Source organism: Pseudochaenichthys georgianus, chromosome 1 (genome assembly GCF_902827115.2).
Source record: "Pseudochaenichthys georgianus chromosome 1, fPseGeo1.2, whole genome shotgun sequence".
Classification (NCBI taxonomy): domain Eukaryota; kingdom Metazoa; phylum Chordata; class Actinopteri; order Perciformes; family Channichthyidae; genus Pseudochaenichthys; species Pseudochaenichthys georgianus.
In genome coordinates this window covers 7,338,012-7,363,122 of record NC_047503.1, presented here as the reverse complement: position 1 = coordinate 7,363,122, position 25,111 = coordinate 7,338,012, and the positions used below count along the sequence as shown (strand labels likewise).

The following is a 25,111-nucleotide window of genomic DNA, read 5'->3' as shown; positions in this document are numbered from 1 at the left end:
ATATTTGATAGTTGGTTGCTTGAGAAGACTAAATATTTATCTGCAGATCCGTTTAAAGCATATTCATTACTCGTTATTCTCTAATAGTTCATTAAAGACTGTATATAATTGCTATTTTGCACATCCCTTTCAAGATTTCAAGATTTTCTAAGGTTTATTGACATATCATATACACAACAGTGTAGTTATGCAATGAATGAACAACTTGGGTCACAGGTTCATCAACAGTGCATTACAAGACATCTATCAATGTGTGTATACTTCCACCATTACACTGTCGTATTCTGCACATTTCTTTAATTAAAGCCTTATTAGTTAGCACATCCTCCTATCAGGCACTAAACTGTTTTACTCTAGATATCATTTGAGTATCTTCTTGATATTTTCTATTCTATATTTATATAATTGACCTTCTACTTTCCCACTATTTTGTATGTACTCTTAATATTTGAATGTTTTCATAAAATATAACACATTCAAAAGTGCGTTACAAAAATGAAAGACATTAAGAAAAAGGCATTTTAAACAGTCATTAAAAAGCAACACAATCTTCCTGCATTGCAATTACTCTAAACGTGTAATAACGTGCTTTAACCAGTAGGTGGTTTGGGTTAAAAGGCTGTCAAGTTTACAGTGTTAACAAAATAAAATATACTGCTGTTTCCGGTTTAGTTTACGACGAATATTATTTTGTTATTGTTTTGATATTTGTAACACAAAAGCGATGGAAAAAACCCATAGCAACCAAAAAAAGATGGTCTTAACATGACCCAGTCGTCTAGTAGTTAATAAAAAACAATAATATCAAAACAAAATATTACTACTAACTTTATTGTGAAATTAAAACAGAACGGTAAAAGAATAGTTTCCGGTGTATTCTGATGCCCGATCTCTGTAGATAAATAAAGAACTAAGACAGATGTGTAATATTTAATGCAGCCAAACCATTTATTACAATGCATTCATGTGATGACTATCAAAGAGTAAAGCAAGCACTGCTGAATAAAGTATGATTTTCTCTTTTACGAAACGTTTTTTTCATATGGAATGCAGTTGGAGGTCAACCAATCAAAGAACTTGAGGACTGATCACGGGGTTCATGGTGTAGTCCCAAACGATAGCTGAGGATTCTGGGTAGTGTAGTGTCTTCTGCCGTCCAAAAACTCCGAAAAAATATTTGTTTCTCCGAATCGAAGGGGGAAAATACAAAAGCATTGCACACAATTCAAACCAATCAATGTTGTGTAATTAAAAAGGACAATTTGGTGTTTTTTAGTCGATGAGTAGTGCAGATATCACTGTAAAATCAATCGACAGTAAGGAGAATAGGCTACTTACTTCCGGGTGTAAAATTATCCGTTATCCAATGGGAATGGACACTCGTAATACAAGACATGATCATTATCTTTTAAATAACGTTAACTAAAGGGAACAATCTATTTGACACAGCTGAAGCTCTGGCCTTCCTTAAAAACAAACTAATTTAATAAAATTAACAGTTGCATTACACACAATGCACGTTGTAGAAATGCGTGTGTGCACCACGACAAAGGAGCCTCATTCACTTTACATTGGGGTTGTTTGCGTGGTGCCGACACGCAAATGTAACAAAGTTCGTGACTCCACCACGCATTGTGGTGTTAAGGAGTCGTGGTGGAGTCACGCATTCTGGTGAGATCAGGTTGATGTAACAGTAGAGGCACAAAATAAAAATATGAACCCAAATAGGAGCTTAATATGTCCTCTATAATTCCACAAGGGATAGTATGAGTTTCATTACAACTCAGATAAACCTGACACTCAGAGCCTTAAAGAAACATAGCCAAGCTTTCATCAGAGAAAACTAATGCAGACAGGCATTTTGATTTGCAGCCTACAGCATTTCTGAAATCAATATTCATGTAAAATATTGAACATAGCAAGTATTAAATCATTTCAGGAAGACCGTCAGTAGTGCAGGTAGAATAATGTTTGGAAAAAGGGTTAGTCTATAACCTGAGAGGATTCATCTTTATTCCGCCATGTTTGTGAGTTCAGATAGTTGAGATGTTCATTTACAGTAGTAGTACTTTTCCATGTTAGATGGTCAAATTAAACATCATGCGTCAGGATAAGCGAAAATATATATATTTTTCTATATAATGTATAAGGGTTCAGAAATAAATAAACTCCTTGAAAAAAAAAGTTGTCATTATAAAGTCCTACAAAATTGTTATAACTTCTTAGTGTTCACCAGTACTAAAAATGTCATACTAATTTAGCGAAATTGAGACATATTAATCCCTTTACAAAATGCTGACTTTAAAAAAAAAAAGGTTTTCAGTAGTTTTCGAAAGAGAGAGTATTGTCTCAGAGGTATAGATTAGATCAGTGATGAAATCCCATCCCAACAAACAGACTGAGGGACGCTGCACAATATATTCATTATGAAGCACTTCATGTTGATATCTTGATTTTTCTCGATTCAATTTTTCTTTCTTCACTCACCTAACAATGGCACAAAATGTTCCCCGAAGAAGAAAGAATGGGTGTACCTGCAGTGTGTGTGCATGTTGCATGAAGGATAAAAGTGCAGATAATTGTCATGGAAGTATGTCATCCCGTGGCTAAACAGTCTATGGAGTAGCCGCTCCGGAGATTGTTGTTCCATCTCTCATTACCCTCTCAACAATGGAACTGTCCCAGTGCATTTCTCCACAGTGGATGGAGGAGAAACTTATCTCCCATTCATCCACCTGACTGTCCCCAGATGCAGAAACCCTTTTCAGATTTATTTTCCTATTTGGCTCCTCTGGAAAAAAAATTAATAACTGAAAGCATAATGTTCTCCGAGCAGGCGAGACTGATTTAATGCCTCACCTCAGAACACCTCAGCATGCATATACCTCCCTTCCACACCCCGCCCCTCCCTGTTCTTTCTCCTCCCTCCCTCCTGCACTCCCCTGTGGGGCCTGGACTTTGTATGTGTACACTGTAGAGGGCTTGAACTCGGAGGCCTGGTAAATGCTCTGTGAGGAAAGATCAATTTTTCATGGATGAACACTAGATTATCCTTGTTAATTACACAACATTGATTAGTTTAAATTGTGTGCAATTCTTTTGTATTTTTCCCCTTCGATTCGGAGAAACAAATATTTTTTCTGAGTAAAGGATGGCAGAAGACACTACACTACCCAGAATCCCCAGCTATCGTTTGGACTACACCATGTGCTCTGTTTGACAAACCCGTTTTTTTCACCATTCATTCCGATGGCTGGCGTCTATGTCACATGATCTTCAAATTTCTCCCTGCAGAAAAAGAAAACATGGCCGAACTTCGTTTTATTCTCGGTGGAAAATGCCTATTTTAAAGTTAGTTTGGCCATTAAAATGCGTTTTGATATCATTTGATGCGAGAAATATGAGTTGTTATTTCAGATTATGTGTGCAGTGGATGTACATGATCTTTAGTTTGCTAGCTATTACGAAGATTACTGCAGGAAATCGCGACGTTTTCATTGTTACTAAGGTGGTTGCTAGGGACGCTGCTATCGATATTATTTCTGTTATGTTGTGTAACTGTTTAATGGTGTTATCTTTATTGTTACCCCCTTCCCCGTCAATGTGTAGTGTTGGTCCACAGCCTAAACATATTAGTTTAACAAAATCCGCATCTAAAGATAGCCTACGTTATTTTCCCCTGTGCAATTCCAGTCTCACATCTCACAGCACATCGTCATTAACAAATACCGGAAACAGACCGAAAACATTTAAAAAAAATAATAATAATAATACTTTATTCCGAGTGTGCTTGCTTTTCTCTTTGAAAGTCATCACATAACGGCATTGTAATACACGGTTCGGCTGCATTACATATTACATATTTGCCGTAGTTCTGTATTTATAGCCCTGATGAGAAGACCTCTAGACAAACATGAGGAACTGAAAACGTGACGTGGATCATAAATATATCAGCCATTAAACAACATCTTACATTTCTTTTCACACAATACGTCTCCTTGCAGTATCAACACTAATTCGGCTCACTTTTATATTTGATCCAATTGGTAGATAGGCTGTATTTACACCATAAAGGTACACAGCTGATATAAAGGGACACCTGGTGGTTAAAGCATGTTATTGAATTTAATTATTTTTATTATTAGATATTAATAGGATCCCTATAAAGTATATTCATTACTCGTTATTCTCTACTAATAGTTAATTAAAGACTGTATATAATGACTATTTTGCACATCCCTTTCAAGATTTCAAGATTTTCTAAGGTTTATTGACATATCATATAGGCCTACACAACTGTGGTGTAGTTCTGCACTGAATGAAAAACCTGGGTTGCAGGTTCCTCAATAGTGCATTACAAGACATCTATCAATATTTGTGCATACCTCCAGCAATGTTAACTATGTTGAAGCACTTATTTTAACTGATATTATACATAATGTATTATACTCTTATAAGATGTATGTAGATATTTCATCTCCGGCCTTGTCAGGTATTGAACAATCAATAAATAAAGAACACAGAATTGTTGAATATAAAACACAGAATTTGTGTGATTATACTAAATGATTACAAATAAACACCACTGCATATTTAACTGTTACACATGCTGATGTAACGCAAATGTTCCAACTTGGGATCAATAAAGTTTTATCTTAAGCTGATCGATGGCTACTGCCATATTTGCAAAATGTGCCTCTGAACCTTGACAAGTGCATGTTTCAGGCTTATCAATTAATGTAATGTAATGTAATGTTATCACAGGGGTCATAAACATAAGACCAGCTGTTAAATAAAGCTCTTCTGACCTTAGCTGGCATGTGGGTATATATATTAATACTGCCCATAATGGGCACAAGCAATTTTCACCCATTTATTAATTATATGTTTTAAATGTGAGTGTTTCCTGTCCCCTAAACCTCCAGGGATGTACACAGTTTAATACTGGCAACTTCTTATTATGGGAAATACGAAAACGTCTTTTAAAACTACAACTCCCAGTAGAGACGTGCCATAGAGAACATGTTGCGAAACAGAATAGCCAGCATGTGTAGTTCTAGGGACGGGGTGGGGGAGGGGGGGGACGCGGTGGACCCGTTCAAATCCAGGTTTGGACAGTCTGCCGTGGTTCCATCCCATTTCAATTGCTGTTCGAGAATCGGCTAAACACTCGGAGCACACTCTCCAATCACAGAGCTTGAGGACTATCACGGGGTTTGTCAAACAGAGCACATGGTGTAGTCCAAACGATAGCTGGGGATTCTGGGTAGTGTAGTGTCTTCTGCCATCCTTTACTCAGAACAAATATTTGTTTCTCCGAATCGAAGGGGAAAAATACAAAAGCATTGCACACAATTTAAGCCAATCAATGTTGTGTAATTAACAATGATAATCTGGTGTTTTTTAGTCGATGAGTAGTGCAGATATCACTGTAAAATCAATCGACAGTAAGAGGAATACTTACATCCGGGTGTACAATTCTCCGTTATCCAATGGGAATGGACGCTCACATTACCTTTAAGGGCAGCCGACACAAACGAATGCCGTGCTTCCATGAGCGTCAAATCCTGACGCAGATGGGAATACATTGCAATCAGTTGAAAGCTATTTGCGTCCCTTTATGACGCTGAAGGAGCCTAGGAGCGTCACAATTGGACGCCACGGACACTGACCAAACGTCGCTATTGGACGCTTAGGGAGTGAGAGTGTGTTGACTTGGAGGCTACGATTAGCATCATTAGCACCGATGTAGCTACCACTAGCTTACATGCTAACCCAAGCCTTACCATTCATTATGTAGCTAATTAAAATCATTAACACATAAATAAAGCACTCGAATTTTACTTACCGCATTCATGCACCGTCTGTTTTAACCGCAGAGCGAGTCACAATAGTCCGATATATAAGCATGAAGAACAAACAACCACGGCCGGCTACAAGTTGTGTTTCCTGGATGAGCTGAGCAGGCAGAGTCCCTGTTGCTAGCTTCACGGAGCAGCTAGCAGAGAGACAAGAAGCTAACAGCGGCAGGCACTTGACAGAGCCGTCACTCAATGTGACCACGCCCTAATTTATGCACAAACTTTAAGACCTAATATAAATAAAAGGGTCGCGTTAGAAAACAATTCACTCACAGATCCATAATCATGAAGGTGGAATCTAACTATATCGATAATAAAAATGTATGGAGCCAGGGAGAGAAACATGTTTTTTTCTGCTGTAAAATTGGGCATTTTAACATGGGGGTCTATGGAAATTGCTCCTTTCTGCAGCCATCGCCTATGGGCCAATATATGAACTGCAGTGTGTGGCACTTCCGTATTGGCTTCCCGGCTCTTCCCCAGAGTTTGCCGCTTGCGTGCGACACATGGCCAAGACGCAGGAGAACACGGCGACGCAGGAGAACACGGCGACGCAGGAGAACACGGCAACGCAACAGCCGGCGTCGGCGTCTGCGAGTCCTCTGGTGACTGCTTGGTGTGTCAGGGCCTTAAGACGGGACAGTGCAAATTCATAATGATTTTGCTTCAGTTTAAATCATATTCCTTTTTAAGTTATAGGAAGTAAGTTTGAGGATGAACAGCTGGATACATAATTGTATTCTCTGTCTTTACTATTTTACGAATGTCAACACATTAGATGTGAGCAACAATAAGTCACAACGATTTTGCTTGACCTTAAAATGAACCTTATTGACCAAACATACAATATTTCCTGGAAAAAATAAGGTATGTTATTGCTGAAGAGTAAAATGTTTATATTGTACATTTGAAATGTATATATCAGCTAAATCTATAATATAAAATAATAACATTGTTAATGTTGGGGTATTTAAAAGCTTGTTACACATGTTATTTTCCATTAATTTAGGCTTTTTAAAATATGTTCACAGTACAATTGTATTTTCTACATGTTTTCTTTAATGTACTATTTCTTGGATGAAGGTTATTAGATGTATCTACTCCAGTGATATAATCCTTTGGGTTTTATTGTATTTAAGTGTTGCCTATGTAATTTCTACACTTTTTTTACAGTGTTTTTGCAATTAGCAGACACAGGGTTATTTTAATTCAAATGCAGCATGTCTAAGACATTTAAAACTGAATGATATCCTCAATTCCATTTGGCAAATCATATCTGCTAATCTTTTCTCTCAGGGTTGTCTAGCTTGTTGCACATGTTGCCAAACCACAGTCATATCACAGCAGATTCCCAGTTATTTCTTTAAGAATGGCTTGGGAATCGGAGGGTTGTAAGTTCACATTCCAAGACGGACTTGAGTACTTGAGAGAGGACTGTTGGCCCATACTGATCCCCAGGCGCTAAATGTATAAAATAGCACTGCTCCTAGTACTTTCATGGGTTAAATGCAGAGTCTAAATGTAGCTGTCTTTGCTGTGTACATGGGTGACGGTGAAATGCAAATCCATAATGCAACATTAGATGGAATCTAAAAGTGCTTATATGTAGAGACCATTTCCCTCTTCATAGAAAAGAATAACAGGGAATAAATAATGTAATTTCTCCCTTTTGGCCACATTTGTCCCCTCTTAAAAACAGGCTGTAATTCACAGATATTTTTCTAATGAAACTAAAGGCAAAAAAACATTTATAATTCAGTTGACTTTTATTACTGTACTTTCTTTTATTGAGTGATGCCTATGTCATTTCTACACTTTTTCTTACAGTGTTTTTGTAATTAACAGACACAGGATTATTTTTAATTAAAATGCAGCATGTCTAAGACATTTACAACTGAATTATATCCTCAATTCCATTTGGGAAATCATATCTGATTTGTTGAACGTCAGATAATAATGGATACCGTCACGTGTTTTATGTATTATTTTAATTTGCCTACGAGGATAAATAAAGGTCCATCTTAAATTATCTTATGGACTCACTACACTCATGGTTTGGCTTAAAGGACAGCAAGTACATAATGAAATGATAATTCTCCCAACAGTGGTACTAAATAGTGCAACTGGTGGCGAAACAGAAGTCTCAACATGAAACTTCTTTCAGGGAGTGAACTCTGTGAAGTATTGCTGGAGACACTTTAGACTTTTCAAGAGGGTCTTTTTAGTATTAATTTCACAGCTGCATAGCTACAAGAGGATTTAATTTGTTCGGGCCAAACACGGTCTGTGTGACTCTTTGACTCGCACTGTGAGATTGGAGAAAGACCTGTTTGGTGTCTACACATCTAATTGCCTGTGAAATGCAGCATGCCTATTTCAAGCCAAATTATATTTCTCCCTTTTCATCCGATGCAATTTCAAAGCAATGAGGTCGATGAGTGCCACTGAACCCAATGAGGCATTCGAAACCGATACATTTTTGTATTGTTAAGTACATGTCCTTATACACTATGTTCAAAGCGTCCTCTAACAGTAAATGTACTTAACGTTTAATATGCCAGGCTAGTGAGTAGGACGTCCTCCGCATACATCGAGCACGAGACAGTGGAAGGACTTCTTTGAGGACTCAGAGCACGCTTTGTCCCGGGGGTTGGCTGTGGCTGACAAGTCGTTTTTTCAAATATCCCTCACTGGGAACAGGGAGAAAGACCAATCACCCGCTTGATTAGATTAGCGGACATGGGACAGATAAAGTGTCGGTTGGCTGATTGAGAGAAAACGGAACGCAGGCCAGGACACTTCTCCCGCGGATCACATTAATTGTACTTTAAGTCTGCGGGCCTGCAGCTAAGCTAACACTTCTTCCCAGGAACATAATTAATATAGAATGTCTACTTGTTGCCATCCACATCCAAGTGTGCTGGTGACTTTTCACTCACTCACTCACACACACACACACACACACACACACACACACACACACACACACACACACACACACACACACACACACACACACACACACACACACACACACACACACACACACACACACACACACACACACACACACACACACACACACACCCACACACACACACACACACACACACACGAATACTCTCACTCAGGCTACAGCTCTGAGGGTGATTAGTGGCTACGTTAGCTGCCTCCCAATGAGTTTTACCACAATCCACATCTACTGCAGCATGCAGGTCTTACGGGCAGAGCATTAATCAAGCGCCGATGGCCATCTTGTTAAAGTCTCTTATATCAGAGCCGTGCTAATGCTTGTTGTGGTGTTTGGATCACCGTTCTATTAATTAAATAGTTTATATTTCAATGATATACAGTTGGTTTGAATACAGATGCAAATGATTTCTGCAGCCGACTGTCATTGGAGACATAACACCGATATGAGTTCCTCTGTAGTTTTTTGCAGAGGCTAGATTGGTTTTCAGTTGGTTCAACTTGAGAGCCACTTAAGAAACAGTTTTCTGTTTCCACTGACCAGAGCATGAGAGGAGCCATGTCATAATGTCAACGTTTATAGTGCTACAATGCCATTGTGAATGTCCCTCACAACAACAACAACAACAATAACAACAACAACAACAACAACAACAACAATGGTGGACTTCAGCCTACCCTGTCCTAACTCCAGCTGTTGTTTTAAGTATTAATCCACAATCCACATATTTCCCCAATAGATGTATATTTTTTTAAACTTCTAATTGACAATGTTTGGCAACATAATGCTGTAAATAAAGGATTGTTCACTGTGAAGTTTTACAAAAACTAGCCTGTTTGCAATCCTTGCTTGAAATAGTTTAACGAGCTCTCCATTGATATCAGGACGGCAGAAAGTCTACACATCTGTCGCAAACAAAAAAAACACCTGTTTTGCTTGCACCTTTGCCATTAAATGTAAAAGAATAAGAAAAAAACACTTAGCCCATTAATGCACCAGCACTTACAATGGTTTGGGTTATTTGAAGTGAATATATCTGCATTTTCTTGATGAATAAAAGCAGAAGTTAATTAAATGAATTGTAATGTAATGTAAGTGTATCTCTTATTACATGGACGATGTTAGCCTAGCCATAAAAGCCATTTTGACTAATCACTGACAAGATTTAGAGCCAACAAACTAAATATTACCTTTATTATTTTTGGCGTGTTTACTAGAATATTGTCTCTCACTTTATATTAAACTCCACGTCGCAGAACATTAACCAGACAGACTTTTGGAATGTTAATTATACATTATCAAGTCCTTTGAATGAGAAGGTACTACCACAATGAGGAGAGATGGGTTGTAATTCAAAATCTAGTGAATAATTAACGTGTCACACATATGTCTGGTTAATGTTGCAGGACTTTTATATAGTTCTGATGGTTCTAATGTATGCAGCTTTTGGAGTTGCCCAGGCCGATTGTTGGTTCCCTAATTAAGCCAGTTTTTGGGCCCATGCAAGAGCTTGCACTGCATGAGCAGGAACACAAAGATCTAGTAACTAACCCTAACAATTTCGAGGTGGCGTTTTTGTTCTTTGTATTACAGTAGGAGTCTATTTCAGTGGCCTATGTGTGTGTGCGCGGTGTGTGTATCTGTGTGTGTGGGAGCAATGTGCTCAGGAGAAATCAGTACTTCCCCAACAAGACCCCCACCTGAGCCTCACAGTGACGGTGGACAGCACACAGAGCAGGAGAAGCTCAAATTGGGCTCTTGGGACTTTTCAACCAATTAAGGGTTTGGTTGACCTATCAGTCAAGAAGCATGCTTTAAATAGTTGGTTCAAGAAATTGATTCAGAGAAAATTGTCCAAATGTTTTGTGTCTAAAATAAGAAGTTACAAAAGATATATTGGATAATTTACATCAAGCATTTTCATAATGCTCTACTTACTTCAATGACCATAGGATTTCAGTTTACATTTGTTTTGTGAAGGTCATTTAATATGGGGTGCATTTGAAATCACAGACAATGAGTAGCCACAAATTGATGCGACCGCACAGGTTACATTTGAATGAAAAATGACCTTTACGATCTGCTTTACTAGCGTGAATAAACCATAGGACAGAGACTGGAGGAAATAACAGAAATAAATATTGTCTGATGATTTCTAAGATTAGTCAGGCTGAACTTCGGAATATCTGTCAGGAAAGCAAACACACGGTTTACCCAAAATAGCCCATAAAATTGATTTCTTAAAAGAAGGAGAAGCTGAGGGTTGATGAATCATGACAATGTTCTTTTTTTTCGGGCAGCTACGAGAATTATTTATTGTCTTCCCTAGGCCTACTGTTAATCTAACTGTCTGCTTAAAAAATACACATCAGCAATGTTTTTAAAATGACTCTCACTGCCTGAACGGTAGACACTGGGACGTACTGCCAGTCCAACCATATGGTGTTAAGTAATACTTCTAATTTAAGAGAGCCACGAATTTGGCGGTAACAAGCTAACAAAAATTCACTAGATAGCTTGTTAGATGGGTTGCTAAGGTAAGCTAGCTCACTAGGTAGATAGTGAACATAGTTAAATCACACACTGACAGTTGAGTTCGTTTTTTAAGTTAACTTGTTTTTATAAATGTCAACACCGTGGATCTTTGTTTAACCTTCTGGCAGTGAGAGTTATTTTAAACTGTCCGACCGGCTAATATGTTTTGGTACTTTTCGTAGCTCCTCCTTGGTAGCCTACCTTTCGCATGATCCATCTCCATCACAAAGTTATTAAAAACATTTCCTCCTACCGATCGCCAAAGTGGTAGATGATCTCAAATAATATCCATTGTTTACAATGCTTATAGTGTTAACTAGAATAAGTAAGACATAAGGTTGTAACGGGAAGAGGGAAAACATTCACCTTCATTGCCCCTCTTCACATCTTCGCTCATTAAATCCTTCCCCGAATTACTGGTTCCTCCCCATTAGCTGCCCTCTGAAACTTTCTCAACTCAAACGGCTTCCTCCCCATCCTCTTGTCACTTCATTTTGTGATGCTGGTTTCTCCCTAACAGTCTCCTGTATTCCAATCCTCTCACCAGAGATTCAAACATCCTTCTGTGCTCGTTTTCATTCTTCTTGATCTCGGGGATGTCTCCCTTTAATTCCCTGGCAGACTCCGATGCTGCAGGACAGATTCCCACAAACGTCTTACCACACTGAAGCAATATTCTGTCAACTTTTTGGATCTTTTAATGTAATATTTGCGCTTGTTTCAATGAGAACTTTTGGACAGTTCATGATGTATTCTGTAAGAAAAATTAAATAAGGAACCTAATCTAAGTATCACAATTTAGGTGCAAGTCATGTAACCTGGACACTTTCCTTTACCTTTAGGTTACTTCAATATAAAAGGCAATGCCCATAGCCTCAAGGGAAAATACATCAAGAAGATGGCTTTAACAAGTGTATCTTGTAAGACAAGAGAACAATGAAGCTTTAAAAAGTGAAAAGTTGCTGCTATCCTTTTTAAATATTTAAAATGTATCTTTTCATATTTTATATAGTGCTTTTGCTCCGAATGCTTTATGTTTTCCAGATCATACTTAAATACTTAAGTAGCATTATACATCTAGTACTTTAACTTGCAATGGAGTATCTTTACAGTGTAGCCTTAGTACTTTTACTAAAGTAAGGATCTGAATACATCTTCACCACTGACAATGGATTATTTGTATATAATAAACAGGGGTTTAGTCCTGTGATCCTTCTCTTTGTGGTCAAATTGTCCTTCTGATGCCACACTGGCCACACTGACACAAACAGCTACTGAAAGCTCCCTCACAAGTGCAGAAAGCCCATCAGACAGTCTCAAGTGAGACAATTATAAGTTCCATCCAAAATGTGCCGCCTGTCCGACAGCATACCGTGTCAACCCTCTGAGAGACTATGATTGTGCATCACACCCATAAACACACGCCTTGCGTTGCTGACTAACTAACCGTTTGATGTGAGATGACACTTTTTAAGATAAGAACAAATGGGGTCCTGCCCTCTTTTCACCAATCTGTGACCCTCTCACTAAACACTTTAAAGAGCTTAGGGCTTTATTTCCAATCGCTGCCATGCGCTTTCAATGGGAATGGCGAAAAGGTTAATGAATTCACCGCTGTAAGCCACGACCCCCCCTTTACAGTGGACACAGAGAGAGGTGGAGGGTACATAAGGCTCCAGCAGCATGCTGATGAAGGAGCAGCAGCAGAGGAGAGTACCACTGCCCCCTGAAGGTGGAGATATGCAGGTGCAATTCCCTTTGGAGAAGGGCCGGGGAAATGTCAGATTTCATTTAGCAACATATCTGTAATTAAACTGTAGAACGATCTATATTGTTGGTTTTTCTTTTGAGTGAAAGATAATGGTTTCACTTTAATGTAGATAGGTGTTATATGCTCCCCCTTTTTGTTCTCTATCTTCAATTAGCTCCCTCTGCTCAGGTGATCTGATCTTCACTAATGACCATATGAAAGGGAGGCTGGAGGAGAAGGAGCTCGCTCTGTCTCGCTTTGGTTTAAGATGCAAGACACCGCAGCTCTCAGTCAACATTAGTTTTTTAATTTGTGCTCTCTATTTCTTCGTTCCTTGTGTTTTCCTTTAAGTATTGAGGATGTTGTAGTCCAATTTTTGTAGCTTTATTTTTTGCATTGATTTAGTTTAAAGAGGCCCTATTACTGTATGAGTTAAGGGGTAATGTAAACATGTCACAGTAGAAGCACAAAATAAAATGATGAACCTGAAAGTAAGCATAATAGGACCCCTTTAATATTTACTTCCTTGGAGAGGTGTAATCATTTGAACATTTATAACAACTTTTTTTAGAACAAGCCTGGTTTTAATTAACTTCCTGTCCTTGTTTCCAGGTAGTTTGACAAATCATCAAAGTAAAATTAAATTAAGTATGAATTTTCATAGTTAATAGAGATTTAAACATTATGTTGTCTTAAATGTGTTGAACATTTGACCCATTTGAATATGTTACTTTTAGCTCCAGAAGCTTCTGTTATTGCAGTGTTTTGGCACCTAAAAACATCATTAATTGCAGCAGTTTGCGTAACATTGCAATGAAGAAGCATTCTAGTCAGGGAGTATAAAAGCAGGCGGTGAACACTGCTGCATTGTAAGATCACACTCCACCCTCTGCCTAGTAATCTTGTCAGTAAGCAGCAGCACATGCAAATTCACCAACAAGCAGAGGCAGATAAAAAGAAAACGAGAGGCTTAGATACAGAGAGAGAACTATCTGTCTCTCTCTTCCTCTCAGTGTGTAAGAGGCGGGTAGGATTTGTGTATCTGTGTGTTTCTCTGTCTCAGTATCTGAGCTGCATCTCAACAACTTGACAGAGGGCGTCAGCAGCCAGGGACCTGAACCAGTGACCAGAAACAATCCCCAGGCAGGCTGTGTATTTCTGTTTTCCCTCCACACACACACACACACACACACACACACACACACACACACACACACACACACACACACACACACACACACACACACACACACACACACACACACACACACACACACACACACACACACACACACACACACACACACACACACACACACACACACACACACACACACACACACACACACACACACACACACACACACACCCTCCCTCCCTCCCTTGTAAATCAAAGCCACATACACGGCTCTGGAGTCGGCCAGTGGAACATCAGGTGGAAGAAAATCCAATCTATTTGATTGAGATACTATTTGCATAGTGTACTGTACACTGTGGCTGTTATGATTAAAACAATCATTTCAACCAGCTTTTTTTTATTATATATTTTTACGGAAAGCCAGCAGAGCAGAAAGCACATTATTGCAGTGATTGGCTGTGGATAACTTTGGCCATGCGTGGACAAAAAGACATATCTCTGCTCCTGCATCCCATGAGGCCGTATCATTCTTTTTGCGATGTGGTGCACGGTTCAGCATTCGGAGTCACGGGCCAGCAGCTTTGTGTGTTTACTCAGTACTTCTGAAGTCCATGGAATGCTCTGTATTTTTTTTCTACTCCCCGCGCAGTAACCCCCTGCTGCACTTAAAATGACAAGCAGCGCATATGTGGCCCTGCAACGCTGAGAGAGACAGAGACAGAGAGGGAGAAGTTGGGGTGGATGCACTATCCTTTATTTATGGAGCTGGAGGCAGCCATGACTGACAACCTGGGATAGCAGAGAGGTCTTTCTCCCCACGAGAGCCTCAGGCTGTCTCACACCCAGGATGCTGTCACAAACACACAATCGTCATCACCGTCGACTTCCTATCTCCAAAATGTCACCTTTGGGGGTTTGCTTTTTCTTGAGCAAAAAACACAATTCTGAGTACCGTACTTTTCGGACTATAAAGCGCACCCGCATATAAGCCGCAGCAGCTAAATTGTCCGTCTGTCTTGCTCTCGTTCTGTCTCTCGGTTCCACTTTTACTTTGGCGCGCTACCTGTCTCACCCTTTTCCGGCCTCCAGCTTTTCCTGCTGGAGCCCGCCGCTTAAAGGTGGCGGGCGCGGACCGGTCATAGAGCCCATAGTGTTAAAGGTGGTTAATTTTACCTGGAAAATCCATAGATTTAGGAGGTTCCCTAGTGGCCGTTAGCTGTACACAAAAATGGGGGAAAAAGTCGCGGTTTATAGTCCGAAAAGTACGGTAAATCTAGAGAAGGGTTGCCCACCTATAGACAACAATGTAAACTTTAACAACACTAACTGTGACGTTTAGATACTACTGAAGCAATACCAAAGCAGAGACTGACAAAAATAAAGTTTCAAAAAGTTTAATAGACAAGGTAATCCAAGGCAGGTACTGACGACAGGGAGCTTGGCTGGCCGTAGTAAACCAAAAACAAAGCTGCGGAAAAACGTTTCCGACCAAAACTCAAAAAGAACTCCTAAACCAACTACAACAGACTCCAGGCTGCAGAAAGGCACTCCGGACCGCGGGACAGCATGAACACAACTCTGGCAGAGAAGTGAGGTGAGGGCCAGGCTCTTAAAGAGCAGGTAATCAAGTGAGTGGGGACAGGTGTGCCTCATCTGCAGCCAGGAGTAACCAGCCACGCCCCCCTGTCACACACCAGCCCTGCAGAGACAGAAAGACAGAGTAGTGAGGGGTAAAAGGAGCACACAACAAGTTAAACACAAAAACAACAAAAGCCCCATGCAAAACATAACACTAACGCCAAGAAAGAAGTAAGGAGTACTCGTAGATCGTTCAATTACGTAAAAATACTCTAAAATGCCAATGCAAAACGACTGTTGCAAGTTAAGGTCCTGCCTTAAAAATCTTATTTAAAGATGCCATTGTATTTGTATTTGTTTTGTTTTGGGAGGGAAGTCCCTTTCCTGTAGTGTTTTTATGGTTATTATGCATTTAAATGTTCTGCAAAAGCTCAAATCCCAAAGTTACCTCCAGAGGGAGTTTCTCTCCCAGCTGGTACAGAAAAATCACATTTTAATGACATTATATATTATGTCAATGTTCATTTTAATTTATTTATTGATATTTCGTTTTTTTAGCTAATTATCTGAATCAGAAATCCTTTATTAATCAAAGATAAAATAAAAAAAGGAAGCTAACATATAAAATATAGATACAAGTACACGTGAGTAAAAAAGATAAAGACAAAAGTACAAGTTTGTAAAATAAACTAAAATAAAGACAAAAAAGTTAATAAACGAATAAAGATAGATAAGTACACATCTATGGTTAAAAAAAAGTAGCAGACAAAAGTATTGGAGTAAAAAGTGAAATATTGACTTCCCAAATGTAGAGTAGAAGTATAGCATAATTTTGAAATACTCATATAAACTAAAAGTTTAAAATTCTACTTTAGTACAGTACTTAAGTTCATGTACTTTATTACATTACACCAATGCCAACAAATCATCCATCCATCCATCTTCTCCCGCTTATCCGTGGTCGGGTCGCGGGGGTAGCAGTTCCAGCAGAGAGCCCCAAACTTTCCTTTCCCTGGCGACATCAACCAGCTCTGACTGGGGGATCCCAAGGCGCTCCCAGGCCAGCGAAGAGATATAATCCCTCCACCTGGTCCTAGGTCTACCCCTTGGTCTCTTTCCAGCTGGACGTGCCTGGAACACCTCCCTAGGGAGGCGCCCAGGTCCTTACTAGGTGCCCGAACCACCTCAACTGGCTCCTTTCGACACGAAGGAGGAGAAGGGAAATCAACATATTGGAAATACAAGTATTGGAAATACAAGGTTTCAATACGACAACTGTTGACCTGAAAAAGAGCAGAGATTGGATGAGGAAGTGACAGGTACACAAGCACATTTGATCCTGACAGGCTAAGAAACTGTAAAAAGTCTTATACTGCGCTGCCGTTTTCCACATATGCCTTTTGTCCCGCTTTAAAAATTATTTGTCTGAAGCGGTGTCCACTCCTGGCCCGCCAGCGCTGCAGCAACGAAAGAGAACATCAAAGCTTCTGTGCTCCATAAATATTGCAACGCGCAAACATGTTTCGCCAATTTACACTTTTCTCCTTTGTCTGACAGCTCCATCAACAAGCTGCTGGGTGGTATCCATTCGTATAAATAAAATATCAGTAGGAACAATGTTTTTAAAAAAGTTTCTCTCCATCTGATGCAAAGCGTGGATGTGTTGGACTTCAGAGAAGCGAGTGACAGCTCTCACATTACTTTGATTTGATCTGTTCTAGCATACAAAAGTGCATTCTATTCAATGGGAGACAGGAGCGCTGGTCTTTTTTTTCCCTCTCTCAAAGCTAGGCCTATATATAAACTTCAAAGCAATGGAGAACGACACATAATATCATGGAAATAAAATTCAGTCTACTTTCAGGGCTCTCGCTTTTGCCGCAGAGTGTTTAAATTGTAAACGTGCTTGTCGCTACCTTTAGAACATCAAACGGCGACACATATTCAGTTGCCAGTTACTTTGGCATTAGGGCAGGGATATCTAGATACTTTCCAAGGTTTGACATAATGAATTGTGCTACTTTTAAAGCAAGCAACGATGTTTTCAAAAATGTAATCAAAAAGCTCCTCAAAAACGCTATCAAAGCAGTTCCTGCCGTTGCTACATTAGTTCAAACAGTAACAACGGACTATTTTTCTTAGCGGATGCATGTCAATACATAATCAAATACATACAACTATTTTTTAAATCAATAAAATCATTTTCTAAATCCATAAAAGCATTTCAATTAATATTGGGAGTCATATCATTACCTTGTTTAGAATGTGGCCAAGTAATAAGCGGGATAATGTGCACATTATCCCTTACATATGATTATATAGAGTCATTATTCATTTGTTTTAAAGCAGGAGGCGCAAACGCTTTCCTCAGGGAGGGAGAAAAAGAGCCACAGCGGAGAATAAACAGAAGGGCAACCATGGCAACCATGCGCGGGAAGTCTTCTTCGCTGCTTTTGTGGCAGACTACAGCGCCACTTACAGGCCTGGCATATGTACTACAGCGTCTCCAGCGCTTTCGAGCAGCAATGGCCGGCCGTGGCCCAACCTCTCCCTGATAGGTGGAGAATTCATAGATATATATATATAAACACTAGATGGCTCAAGGGGGAGTCGTCAGCGTAGCTCAACGGCGGCAATCTTTCCACAGTCAACAACTACTGCTACAGCTGTTGTGAGGTGAGTGATCTGCACAAACATACTCTTAACTCGCTGAAATCTTGACTGATTTACAAACGGTTTGGTTTATTATAAACGTTATTATCATGGCTATGATACAGGAGACAACAAGACATGTTGAAAAAAAAAAGTTAATGATTATAATTATAAGTATGCAGTATCATAACTACATATTTGTTACGATTATTGTGTTATGTCACGTTTTCTATGTCTTGGTTTGGGTGTTTTGCTGTTCTCCCTGTCATGTTTTCCTCTGGGTATATTGTCTGGTCCTTTTCCCTGTGTTTTTCCTCCCGTCGTTAGTTTCCCTGGTGTGTCTAGTTGTCTGATTGTTTTCACCTGTGGCCCTTGTGTTTCTCCTCCCCTGCCCGGCTGTTTCTCGTCTTGTGATTTGACTTGGTCGTCGGTGAGTGTTCTGTTCTGTCTTTGTGTATATATAGCCTTGGACTAAAGGAAGTAGATGTACTTAGTTACTTCCCACCTCTGTCCATTACAACCCAAACTTGAATGAGTGCCTGCTTTGCCTGGAGCAAAGATTATTTCTTTTTTTAGTGTGTGCAGTATACCTTCTTTTATCTTTTATTTTGTGCAATGTGAGTTTTACTATGGAGATACTACGCACAGGCTCCAGCTGCAGAGAGAGACTAAGTTCGCAGGACAATTACAGTGATACATGCAGGAGGTGTTGGCCTTATTTCCACATGGCTCAGAAGTCAATTTGAATTGAAGGTGTTAATGCTGGTGTATGAGAGCTTTCTGTACTATATATTCATTCTATTCAAACATGTGTCTGTATGCCCGAGGGAGATACAGCACAGAAACTTGTTGTTTTCAGTCTCAGGCCAACAAGCTTTATTTATCTAACCCATAATTAGTTTTGGAGGTCTTCACACCTTTACCTTCCCACTCTAAACATATCATTCACTATCCCTAGACCCTTGGCAGTAGTTGCATTACAATATAAAGAAACAACATTGCAGTATGAAGTAAATAAAGCAGCAAATAAAAACACAAACTATATATGTAACGCGTTAAGGTCATTTACAAGATATGAGTGTATGCAAACCAGGCTAATTTACTGTACTACTGTGAACAGTTGAAATAACTGACAAATTGTAGAATCCCAACCATAGCCTAGTTATTCATTACCTTTATAACGTACTCTCTGGTTCTGTACAAGAATGGCCTCCACTGACTCTTGGTCAATACCTCAGTCCATGTACCTACCGTTCTCATCTAATACATATTCTGTTAACTCAAACCATCAGTACTTCTGCAATGCTGTTTGCAGAACTATATCTGATCACAAGAGGACATCTGAGCCATGACCATGGAGGTTGGCAGTCAGATACCATGATCAAACATTGATTATGTATCCATCTTTCTTTGGTTTCATTGATTTAGGTGTTGGACGTTTTGGTTTCTACCAAACTTGGAATTCTATATGCGGGCCTTTGACTTTAGGTTTGCTTCACCGTGACATGCAAATTAATGGAAGAATGAGATGCGGCATACATACATCTGGTATTATGGTGCTAAAGAGTGGGAAGAAGATGTATTTCTGAACTCCCTCATAGCAGGATGTAGGGTCAGTAACAATCCGTCCACCTGATAGGATGGGCCTCAAACTGAGCTGAACTACTATATTCCAGAAGAAAAGCTGATGAAAATGTATGTCGTCATGTAACGGGTTTAAATTAATCCATCATGCCAACAATCTCATTAACTGTACATTATTATTTGCCTGACCTACAAGTCATCCATCCATCATTCATAACATCCATTAACATGTGTTCATTTTCAAAAAAACTTTAATTATGAGGACCTGATGTGTTTTTTTTGTGTTTGAAGTTCATATTTGATCATTATAATCATCATTTTTTTTATTTTTTTATTTCTATCCAGAGTGTAGGTGTTCTACAATTAAATAAATACAATTGATTCCGCACTCATTCTCGCCAGAAAATGTTAATTTAACAACATACTGTATGAAAACTGAGTGTATAAATGAACTTTATCACAGTTTGGAGGAGGATTTTCTCTTGAGGCTGTGCAGTTGGTTCAGGTTGATGTGTTTTCTGTCTCAGTGTGGTGTTGCAGGGCTCCCTGTGTACAGTCTGGAGGCAGAGCTGTGAAGTGCTGCTAAATGTGTGTGAGGGCGGAGGAGCAGTGGCGACTGGTCATTAGGGGTGTCAGCAGAAAGTATTAAAAATAATGATTACAAAAAAATGCAAAAAATAAATTAAAAAATATATTAAATATATTTTAAGATCATGTTTAATCATCTGATTCGTCTGTACATTGCTGTTTTAGTCTGTGTTCTTCTAATTAGGGTCTACAGTGTGTGCCTATTGAGCTGTTTAGAGCCATGTGCGACAAAACCCGATCCTGCCCCTCCCTCTTACTGTCTAAGTCAATGGTGACTATAAAAACTACACTGCGCATGCTCAGAGTATTTTCCTATTTAATGTGTGTGGCAAAAAAATAATGACCATAGGGGCATAGTGCTGCCATCCCCACCATACATCATCTCATATCATTCAGAGCTGATTGGCTGTAAGTACGTGTGCCGCGAAACGTGTGGTGTGTGAAGAGGAGACGAGAGAGCTGCAGTGACGCGTCCTAAAACCCTCGACAAAAAAGCAATGAGATTTCTCCATAGGATTTTAGAAAATAGCTCCAAATAAGATCTGTGGGAAACAAACCTGTTAGATAAATGCACGTTTTGTTCAGCCGGATAATATCCACATGTCTACCCTACTTTTATAATTTTCGAATCATAAATCTATTGATTAGATTAGATTTATGATAGACTTTTGAAACTACAAGAACATAAGGAGGACTTTTACAAAAAAGTAATAGAGATTTTTGTCCAGAAGGATAGGCAAATGGACTTAATCTTCAAGTCAAGGTAAGACTGCAATTTTATTGAAAATGGGATCGTACTAAGAGAGAACAATTCAATATTTAAATGATAAAATTCAATGTTTTGGGTATCCTTCTGTTGAACTGTCTGTTTAAAATTAATTGAAGCATCAGACAAAAAAAGCTTTTGAAAATAATATTATATTTTGATTTAGGTCAAAATATAATATTTGTAAACCTGAAGAGTCAGTGCCAGTGCCTCACCAGCCATGAACCTCACTGCAGAAGCTTATAGACATCTAAGTGTTTTGTGCCCCACCACTTTTGTACATATAAAAACGCCACTGCGGAGGAGGCCCTGCTGTTTACACCGAGGAGACTTTGATACCATGTAGTGTAGCATGTATGTTTGTTGTGTTTACCTGTGTGAGAGTGTGTGTGAATGACGTTGCGAGCACAGCCTCGGGACCCTGGAAGGAGTGGGCTTATCGAGGATCTATGCTTTCCCACACTCCTGTGCTCTGACCCCCGCCAGGCCTGCTCTGATTTCCCTGGAGGGAAACCAGCACTGATATTCTCCACCACACTTTATCTCTCCAGAAAAGTTAATGTGCAAAAATCCAGACGTGCTGGCACACTCAGGTGTGCCAGCAGGTCGGGCCACCGCCAGTCAATTAGCCATTCAGCATTAGCACGTTAGCATTCATCCACAGACAAGCGTTAAATGTGCTGCCTTTATTTGGGATGAGCACAACATGTAGTTATCAATTTTGTTTTCCTTTTTTATCCGACTGAGACATAATTGATTCATTATGTGATATGTTGTGATAAAGGCAATTGATTGTGGCCAAGCTTTGCAAGATATATGCACTAACAGACATTTAAAGAGGACATATTGTGCTCCTGTTTAAAGGTCACCTATCATGCAACATCTACTTGTTCATGTCTTTTATACATAAACATGTGTCCCCTCTTCTGACAGTTTCAGGAAAAAAGATTGGCTCACTTTTTGTCCAGATCCATTAATATAAAAACCTGTCTGAAAATGAGTTGATCCGATTTTGGCCACTTTATGATATCATAATGTGGCTTGTGTAACCATTAGCCAATAACCAACCAAGGTAACCCCTCAGAGGGGCGTGGGGAGTGGCTCCTTATTTTCATCTAAAGTAAAAGATAGAGAATCAGCACTTTTGAAACAGGGCTGAAACAGAGGGGTTTATGGGAAGCTATAATGCATGATCTGTTTTGTATGTGAAGCAAAACACTTCAGAGACATGTTTTGTATATATCTGAGACCTATAATATATTTATGAAAAACAGTATAATAGGGGACCTTTTAAGCCCTGTGGGGCCCCCATTGCAAAACGCAACATCTTGCAAGAAACAGCGTCTGAGGGCTTCTTAACATTTAATAAATTATGAATGTGTCATATCCACTTAACGGAAAGAAACTCAGCTAACTGACAATGTGAACCATTTTTAGCTAAATGAAACACAAGGGTTATAACAAAGGCTCTGAATTTGCCCTGAGCGAAAAAATGCTAACACACTTAGCAAAGAACTCAAGGTAAAATACCCTTATTACTTATCGGATCTGCACAAGCAAGATATGGATTACGGATTCCATAAATATAAGTATCATCACTGAGCGATCAGAACTCGTGACAGGGGAAGCAAACACAGACATCACACGGCCAATTTGTCTTACCTTTTGCTGTTTCTGATCAAAGTTGTGTTCAATGGCATCAAAACGATGAAAACGATGCTGAAGGTTAATGCAATGGTTAATCCAATGTGTCTGTGTCACTTTGAAATGATTACTGATAATCCATCTTCATATCTATGTTGTTTTGTTTTTGTTGCGAAACCTCTCTAAAAAGTTCAAACTTCACTTGTTTTGCATCAATCTTGAGACAGGGTACTTATTATATGTTACAGTTTGGATTCCTAAAGCTTTTAGTCTTCTATCCCATCATTCAAGGGTGGTTTTCACTATAAGTAATGTTTTGTTTTTTTGGACGGACGCTATAATTAAATTTGTTTTACTATGTTCAATCTGAATTTACTTTAAAATAAAACAATTCTATATTGATTCTGACTCTTCTACATCCAACTCACAGGTTTATCATTGCTTTGAGAAAAACGATTTGCACAGCATTTACATGCTCAAAAAAATATAAAACACACTCACAATGTAAGAAGATCAGAAATAGTGCAGAATAGTAATTTGGTTTCTTGTTTACCAGACGGATGTTTACTGGGATGTAATGTGACTGTTACAGGAGCACCAGGGGAGGAATGGGCCCCCACCAGAAAGAAGCATCTGGAGCTGGTGGTGGAAACACGGGTATTATTATCAAGCTACTTGTCACAAGAGCATGTGTACCTTGCCACATAGACAATTACAATCGGACGCAAAAAAAAAAAAGCAAATTGCACTCAGATGAAAATCTTTATGGATGGTTTTCACTGTAACATCATAAACACAATGTGTTCTGTGAATCGGACTTTGACATTACATGCGGCGTTAGCACCTTAAATCCCTTTTAGAAGCTGCATAATGTCAGCATCCTCAACAGAGTGATTAAAAACCAGCATTGTTCTTGTTCTATCTCACACAGGCTCCGCCCTCTATTGGACTATATGGGTACTACTCTCATCAATGATACGTGAGCGTTCACACATTGAAGTTGTATAAACGTAGCCAGCCAATCAGGGTGAGCCTACCTGAATGCGCGTGCAGCTCACAGTATATAAGGTGGCTACTCCTCCTGACTGTCATCCTTTTCTCTTCAGCAAGCAGGACAACACCCGACAGAGAAAAGTAAAACGTTTGAAAGAAGAAGAAATAAGTTATCGTACCTTCATGTGTCGCCACTTCTAGACACCCGGGCCTGTCTTTTGTGCCCTGGCTTAATAGCGGGCGCCGATCCCCACCACCTCTGCTTCGAGTGTTTGGGTCCTGACCATGCCGTGGACGGCGTGAAGCCTTCTCCGTCCTGCACTGCCTGCCGGGTGCTCCCACGGCTCAGACGCCAGCACGGCTCTCTCCAGGAAGGACCGTGATGATCTCCCTGGAGCCCCCGTATCCACGGAAGGGCTCTTTGGATCGATCTCATCGGTCACACAGCGTTTCAGACGCTTACCCCCTAAACGCACCAGGAGCGTCTGCGCCGCGTTACGTTGCGGCTGCGCCGCGCTGCGACCTCCTCCTGCGACCTGACACACCAGGCGCGTTTCAAAACGTTGCTGAAGCGGAGCGTCGTGTGTGCAGCCTGCAGTTCTTGTTCTTCTTCTTCTTCTTCTTCTTCTTCTTCTTCTCTTTAATGGCGAATCGCTTCCACTTGGAGCATATATCGCCACCTACTGTTGAGTTATTAAATGTTCATATTAAATCCTTATCCTCAAACTAGTGCTTTTGAGGAATTTGAAGATCAGCTTGTTTGCTTCATTTCTTGATTTACTTTACATATATTGACTTGAAATCCATGTCCTTGATGTTGAGTTGTTCCAGTGCAGTTTTCAGAATGAGTCTTTGCCTTGTATATTCCGGGCAGCTAACAAATACATGATGTATTGTCTCTGGTTGTTGGCAACCATCACAATTGCCATTTGGATGTTTTCCAATCAGATGCAGTGATGACTTTAATCCAGAGTGACCCAATGTTATCCTGCTGTTAATGCTCTGTTCTCTTCTACTACTCCCCCAAGTGCTTCCTGTTCCCACTTCCCTT

The 25,111-nt window shown here is 39.6% G+C and overlaps 1 long non-coding RNA gene across 2 annotated transcripts in view; it reads right to left on the bottom strand.

The window, feature by feature from the left end:
* The window catches only part of LOC139434442 (uncharacterized), a 31,996-nt gene extending 7,323 nt beyond the window's left edge, over positions 1-24,673 (bottom strand). The window contains exons 1-2 of one of the 2 annotated variants that reach the window (XR_011643795.1): positions 24,240-24,673; positions 23,569-23,706 (exon numbers count right to left, since the gene is read on the bottom strand). This is a non-coding gene — a long non-coding RNA (uncharacterized lncRNA). The remainder of the gene's footprint in view (positions 1-23,568; positions 23,707-24,239) is intronic. The other variant, XR_011643794.1, reaches the window with a different exon arrangement.
* Between the last annotated feature and the right edge of the window lie 438 nt (positions 24,674-25,111).